At 44.4% G+C, this 7,571-nt stretch overlaps 1 long non-coding RNA gene across 1 annotated transcript; it reads right to left on the reverse strand.

Annotated features, from left to right (window-relative positions):
- Positions 1-3,978: 3,978 nt before the first annotated feature.
- On the reverse strand, positions 3,979-4,417 carry LOC147368961 (uncharacterized). Its single transcript, XR_015167004.1, has 2 exons — positions 4,315-4,417; positions 3,979-4,062 (listed from the first exon to the last, which is right to left on the reverse strand). It is a non-coding gene; the product is annotated as an uncharacterized LOC147368961 (long non-coding RNA).
- Between the last annotated feature and the right edge of the window lie 3,154 nt (positions 4,418-7,571).

Consider the following 7,571-nt stretch of genomic DNA (forward strand, 5'->3'; position numbering starts at 1 on the left):
TGCAGCACTTTAACAGTATCATCTTTTAGGATTTGAAATAGCTCAGCTGGAATTCCATCACCTCCACTAGCTTTGTTTGTAGTGATGCTTCCTAAGGCCCACTTGACTTTGCATTCCAGGATGTTTGGCTCTAGGTGAGTGACCACACCATCATGGTGATCTGGGTCATGAAGATCTTTTTTGTATAGTTCTTCTGTGTATTCTTGCCACCTTCTTAATATCTTCTGCTTCTATTAGGTCCATACCATTTCTGTCCTTTATTGTGCCCATCTTTGCCTGAAATGTTCCCTTGGTATCTCTAATTTTCTTGAAGAGCTCTGTAGTATTTTTTCCCACTCTATCATTTTCCTCTATTTTTTTGCATTGTTTACTTAAGAAGGCTTTCTTATCTCTCCTTGTTATTCTCTGAAACTCTGCATTCAGTTGGGTATATTTTTCCCTTTCTTCTTTGCCTTTCACTTCTCTTCTTTTCTCAGCTATTTGTAAGGCCTCCTCAGACAACCAGTTTGCCTTTTTGCATTTCCTTTTCTTGGGGATGGTCTTGATTACTGCCTCCTATACAATGTCATGAACCTCTGTCCATAGTTCTTCATGTACTCTGTCTATCAGATCTAATCCCTTGAATATATTTGTCACTTCCACTGTATAATCAAGGGGTTTGATTTAGGTCATGCCTGGATGTTCTAGTGGTTTTCCCTTCTTTTATCAATTTAAGTCTGAATTTTGCAATAAGGAGTATTTTGCAAGCTGGATTTAGAAAGGGCAGAGGAACCAAAGATCAAATTGCCAACATCTGTTGGATCATCGAAAAAGCAAGAGAATTCTAGAAAAACATCTACTTCTGCTTTATTGAGTACGCCAAAGCCTTTGACTGCGTGGATCACAACAAACTGTGGAAAATTCTTAAAGAGATGGGAATACCAGACCACCTTACCTGCCTTCTGAGAAATCTGTATGCAGGCAAAGTAGGAACAGTTAGAACTGGACATGGAACAACAGACTGGTTCCAAATCGGGAAAGGAGTTCTGTATATTAAGACTGTATATTGTCACCCTGCTTATTTAACTTACATGCAGAGTACATCATGTGAAATGTTGGGCTGGATGAAGCACAAGCTGGAATCAAGATTGCCCAGAGAAATCTCAATAACCTCAGATACGCAGATGACACCACTCTTATGGCAGAAAGCGAAGAACTAAAGAACCTCTTGATGAAAGTGAAAGAGGAGAGTGAAAAAGTTGGCTTAAAACTCAACATTCAGAACACTAAGATCCTGGCTTCTGACCCCAGTACTTCATGGCAAATAAATGGGGACACAATGAAAACAGCGAGAGACTTTAATTTGGGGGGCTCCAAAATCACTGCAGATGGTGACTGCAGCCATGAAATGAAAAGACGCTTGCTTCTTGGAAGAAAAGTTATGACCAACCTAGACAGCATATTAAAAAGCAGAGACATTACTTTCCCAACCAAGGTCTGTTTAGTCAAAGCTATGGTTTTTCCAGTTGTCATGTATGGATGTGAGAGTTGAACTGTTAAGAAGGCTGAGTGCCAAAGAATTGATGCTTTTGAACTATGGTTTTGGAGAAGACTCTTGAGAGTCCCTTGGACCAGTCCATCCTAAAGGAAATCAGCCCTGAATATTCATTGAAAGGACCAATGCTGAAGCTGAAACTCCAAAACTTTGGCCACCTGATGTGAAGAACTGACTCATTTAAAAAGACCCTGAAGCTGGGAAAGATTGAAGGCAGGTAGGAGGAGAAGGGGATGACAGAGGATGAGATGGTTGGATGGCATCGCTGACTCAATGGACATGAGTTTGAGTAAGCTCTGGCAGTTGATGGTAGACAGGGATGCCTGGCGTGCTGCAGTCCATGGGGTCGCAAACCACTGGACATGACTGAGTGACTGAACTGAACTGAACTGAGTGCTGCCCCTGCGTGGACTGTATGGGTCCATCTGCTGTGGTGTGGCTGACTACTGTTGGCCCACGGGTAGGTAGGGCTGGGCCCTGGTCTGGTTGGCTGCCAGACCCTGCCTCATACATAAGCTGCTGGCCTGCTGTTGGGTAGGGTAGGGTCATGGCACTGCTGGCTGCACATCCCAGGGAACCCTGGGGCTGGGGCTGGCCTATTGGTAGACAGGGCTGGGTTCAGAGGTAAGGGGGCTATGCAGTCTAGGGTTTCCAGGACTGGTTCTGACCCAGCTGGTGGGCAGGTAAGCCCTGGTGCTAACAGGTTGGAGAGAGGACTCCAAAATGGCACTTTGCAGGACCAGTGTCCTTGTGGTAGAACAAGCTTCTCAAATGGCTGCTGTTATTATTTATGTCCCAAGGGGAATCCCATTTGCCTCCTCCCACTCTGGGAGGCTCAGAAGGGGTCTGATCAGGCTCCTTTCAGATTACTGCCTCTGTGTTAGGTCTCTGAGCATATGAGATATTCATGTGAGCCCTTAAGAATGGAGCTTGTTTCCTACAACCCTCTGACTCTCCCAAAACATCTGGCCTTCAAAGCCAGATGTTCTGGGGACTTGTTTTCCTATTGCAGGACTCTGAGCTGGGGGGCCCAGTGTGGGGCTCAAAACCCTCTTTTGAGAAAACCTCTGCAGTTGGGATTACCCTCCTGTTTGTGGGTTGCCTGGCTAGGGATGTGGACCTTGACTATACCTCATCTCTACCCCTCCTGCCCGTCTCATTGTGGTTCCTTCCTTATGTCTTTGGTTGTAGAGAAGCTTTTCTGCTGGTCTTCAGGTTGTTTTCATCAGTAGTTGCTCTGTAAATAGTTGTAGTTTTGCTGTGCACACGGGAGGAAGTGAACCCAGGGTCTTCCCACTCTGCCATCTTCATCTGAAGCTAGCAAACTTTTAACCTTCATTTAGGCTCCATGCAGAAATGGAAGGGTCTAGTTCTGATTGGAGCCAGGCATGTTCTCTCCTTACCTGACGAAACCCTTCTTCTAGAGACTACAACTTGACATAGGTGGATTCCCACCCAATTTAATTATCTGTCCCTCAAATGGAGAAATGAATCAATTGCTCAGAAAGGTTTACGATTGCTTCTTAGGCCAAATTCATCTCATTTTTGGATACCTGTTTTCATATTATTTGTTCTTTGAAACTAATATTGAAAGTACAAGGAAAAAGATCAGGAGTCTTAAGGAAGCTCGGTCCCCTCAAAAAGTCCATAGACTGTGTTATTTTTTTATATATATAAAACTTTATTTAAAAATCCATTTGGGCAGTAAGATCATACAGTCACAAGCCTGCAAAACAGACTTGCCTTAAGTTGAATTTCATGTTCACATTAAAGAAAACAGTGTCGGAGGAAAGCATCAATATCATATACCACTCATTATTCATACAGAAGGATGTAAAAATCCACTTGAAAACCTCTTTTAAGGATTCCTAAGAGTTAAACAACAATGACAACAAAGGATGTGTGTGGTGACTCAGAGTTTATTTGCTACTTTTATCAAGATTGCTAGTCAGATTCTGCTCATGGGGAGGAATTTGAGCCCAGATGGAGACTGAGACTCCATTATTTATTCCCCCTGTTTCTTATCAACAAAATTAGTCACTTTTATTTAAAAGAAACATTACAAATAAGTATGCAAAATTAAATTTCATGATTAAATACACAGAAAGTAACATGAAATCCACATACAAACGTAGTTGGTTACATGACAGTAAAAGAATTGGCAAAACTGAGAACTTACTGCTGCAGATTTTAAATGTTTGCAACCTAAAATCAAAACCATAGAATTAAGTTTTTTAAGGGAATTTAAGAAAATTAAATATATACCTTAAGTAGTACTAAGAAAATAGAGCTCATGCCTATTTTAGTTACCAAAGGTAACTAAATTTGGGGGGAGATGTAAGTGGAAATCACCCAGTATTTCATTTCTAGTATTTCTTTCTCCTTGTTACTCAGTTTTCTTTACTCCGGGATGGCTTCAGGATTTACACAGCATTGTATTCTGTTAAGCAGCCACTCGGCTTGGATTGTGCAGTCAGTACTCTGACTTCATTTTTCTTCTGTCAGTAAACTCTACCTCTCTGGAATCACTGTATGGCAAACAAATTGGGTCACATAAGCTTGTCTGTAAAGCCAGCAGCGTATCACGTCCTCCACGCAACGTTATACAGATCAAGCGTGTCAGAGCCCCAGCATTATCATGTGGCTGTTGTCCTTATTTCTTTGTTGAGCAAGAAATGGTTTAATTTCCCCATGGGCGGCTTTAACCCTTGAATGGAAATTTGCCACAGCCTTGAAAATGAGGAAGTGTGCCATGGAAGAGATGCAGCTGGCTCACTTACCGCTCTTCTCTCCTGGAGTAGCCAGCAGAACCATGCAAAGCCAAGCAATCTGGAAAATTTTTTCACACTTCCCTGACAGCTGACCATCTCGGATTGACTGCCCAATTAGGCATCCACTTAATAAATAGCGTTTTAACAAGTCCAATGCTGGTGGGGAGGCAGACCGGAAACTGTGATTATCTCTGTTTTTTGAAAGGGCGACCCTAAGGGCTAGAGTCCTTGTTTAGAGTCCTGTAAAATAGTGCATTCAGATGTTAATCTTTAAATAGAGAATGAATATTGATTGTCATGAAGTTTTGTTCTAGATTCAACCACACAAAGTTACCTTCACCAGGGGTGTTCCATCTGAGTGCCTAACCTGGCAACAACCTTTGATATAACGTCATTCCTCTGTGATCCAGCCATCAACTTGGTGGCAAGACTGTTTGTTGCTTGGGACCTCTTCCAACATGGAGGGGAAAGATTTCTCTTTGGAATAGATATGTGTTCTTGATATGGATCTGCCTTCCTTGTCCATGTTTCTGCCTTACTCACCATCGTGGTGACTTCACTGCATGCCACATTGCTTCTGACCAAGAACTCATTTCATGATACAGAATTTCAGCAGAGGACTAGTGCCCACAGAATCCACTGGTTTTTTCTTTTCTTTTTTTTGCCACATACTCCATCACTCAGAAGCTGCTGGCTTAATAAGACAGGGCATGGCCTCGTAAAAGGCCTGTTAGGCTACCAGTTAGAAGAGACACCCTGAAAGCATAGGGTTCTATCTTACAGGGTGAAGAAAGAAACTAACATACGCGTGCCTCTCCTATAGGCACAGGCCCAAGAGTCAAGGTTGGAGTTAAGTGTATCTCCTTTCAATATTTTTCAAAACTAATTAAATTTTTTTTTTTGGCCGCACTGAGCCTTCATTGCTGTGTGGACATTCTCTAGTTGTAGTGAGCTGTGGCAGCTCTTTGTTGCAGTGCTCAGGCTCCTCACTGCAGTGGCTGCTCTTCTTGAGGTGCACAGGCTCGAGGGCACGTGGGCTGAGTAGTTGCCTGGCTTAGTCACCATGCATCATGTGGTTCCCGGATGAGGGATTGAACCCATGTCCCCTGCACTGGCAGGCGGATTCCTAATCACTGGACCCCCAGGGAAGTCTTCCTTTCACTATTACTATTTAATAATAATCTACTTGTGGGATTCTTGCCCCCCAACCCTGCAATTCTGAACTCTGCTAGTTTGGAGCAGACAAATGTTTGTCCGAATGGACAAATGTCTCTATTGAATTGGAAGCTAAGACTGCCAAATATCTACTTTGGTTTGTTCATGCCATTGAGCCAATACACAACCACCACCACTACCAACAAAAGGTGGTGGGGAGAAGAAGAGAGAGAAAGGCGCTGGGAATTCAGACCCTTCAGGAATAAAGATTTGAGTCGCCTTGCCAGGTAAAGAATTCTGATCAGCTGAGGTTCTTTCTGAGGTCAAAGAAAAGATGTAAAGGGTAGTGGAAGATGGAAAGAGATTATAAATTTGTTTTTGTGATTAGTTACAAAAATGAAGGCTATTGCAGCTATGCCTATTTTCTTGTTTCCTGTGTGTATGTGTGTGTATATTTGTATGATTTGTATTAATATTTGTTTATAGTAACAATTTTTTTCTTTTTCCTACCCCTTAATATTCTACACTGTTTTGTTGGAGGCTAACTTTACCATTTAGTCACTAGAGAGCAGAATATTCAGATGGCACTATGACCAAATTTGAGGGATAATGAAAAATAATTTTATTTATTTTAAATTAAAACTCTTTGGGGAGCTTTGAATTCTTTATTTTTCTCATCCTTGGTCTAGTAACATACAGAAATGTCTCCTGGAGTTACAAGACTTGGGGACTGGGCTGGATACCAGGGAGAGAGAAGGAGGTGGCTGGCGGTGCTAGAGCCCTGGGGAGGGAGCCACTCCTTCCTGGGGGGGAGTTGGGACAGCTGCAGGTGTGGAATTGCCTCTGGTGCTTCAGGTAGCCGGCTGCCTTCTTCACACCCTCCCTGAGACCAGAGGATGGGGCACTGGGATCTCCCTGAATCAGCGTGTGCATGCTGTCCTGGTAACCCTGCAGAGCTGCAGACTTGCCTTCTCCTTCTGCAGCCCTGGGTGAGAAGCCCTGAAGCTTAGCTCAGATCAGCAGGGATGGGCCTTTTCTTCTTTTCCTCTCCCTGACCTCCTGTTTCCCAAGACCTCAATTCAGCCTGTATGACTCTGTCCACTTCGATGCCAACTCACCGATGTGGGTAGGCATGAGGCTTGCATCTTCTCCCTTGGAAAAGCAGTCCAAGAGGGCAAGTTCAGCCTCACTGAGGGGGCCTTGGCAGGGGCACTGGATGCCTCCTTGGTGCTTCCACAGTTAAAGGTGGGCAGAGCTGGATGGTGAGGGTGTGGGGTGGGGGATGGTCCCTTGGCAATTTCAACACCTCAAGGCCCCTCCTCTTCTGCAGCCCTCTTCTCTGAGAGTTGCTGGTGCAACCAGGACTCAACAAGGACCGGAGCCCAGGCTCATCAAGGGGATGGTGTGGGGATCAGAGAAGGTGGCAGGATTCACAGGGCCCTGGACACTTCAGAGGACTGTCACCTCCCCACCCCAGAAGAACTCATTGAGTTGGGAGCTGTCATTGAGCACAGACACGTGCACTGTGGAGCATATTGAGTTCTTAGCCCGTTTCTGAGGCACCTCAACCACTGAGGCTTTGAACCACCAAACACCTGTGCATGGGGGGGGTCGGGGCTGGGACGGGGGAAGTAAGGAACTCATGGAGGAGATGCAGGAGGTTGGGCGGAGGAGGTAGTCTGGATCTCCAAGTAGCTTGTGGAAGTTGCTGTGTCACAGAAGTGGATACAACCAGTGTCAGGACTGCTTCTCATCATTTTCGGGTAAGGATGAGGCTGCCTTCCTTTGCATGAAGTGGAGTTGCGTCCTGTTAGAAACAAAGTTGTGTTTCTTGTGTGAGAGTTCAAGTGTCTATAGAAGGGATGTGTATGGATGCTGCATAGCCCAAGGGGTGCCTCATAGCCATTATTAAGGGATTCTTTCTTAGCTTAAAGCCCTTCCTTTGCACTCTGCTTTGTGCTGCTAAAGTTGCAACTTTTCAAACCATATTTCTGTTTTGCCAGCTGCTCCCTATTAGATTTTGCTAACATGGGGCTCTAGGGAGAGCCTGTGAGGCTGGACAGGAAGAAGGGATTGCGCTTCGTTCCGGTTTCTTAACTTCTTCCTGTTAC

This window comes from Bos grunniens, chromosome 7 (genome assembly GCF_055505025.1).
Source record: "Bos grunniens cultivar Pamir isolate PY7600 chromosome 7, Bosgru_T2T1.0, whole genome shotgun sequence".
In the NCBI taxonomy this organism is placed as follows: domain Eukaryota; kingdom Metazoa; phylum Chordata; class Mammalia; order Artiodactyla; family Bovidae; genus Bos; species Bos grunniens.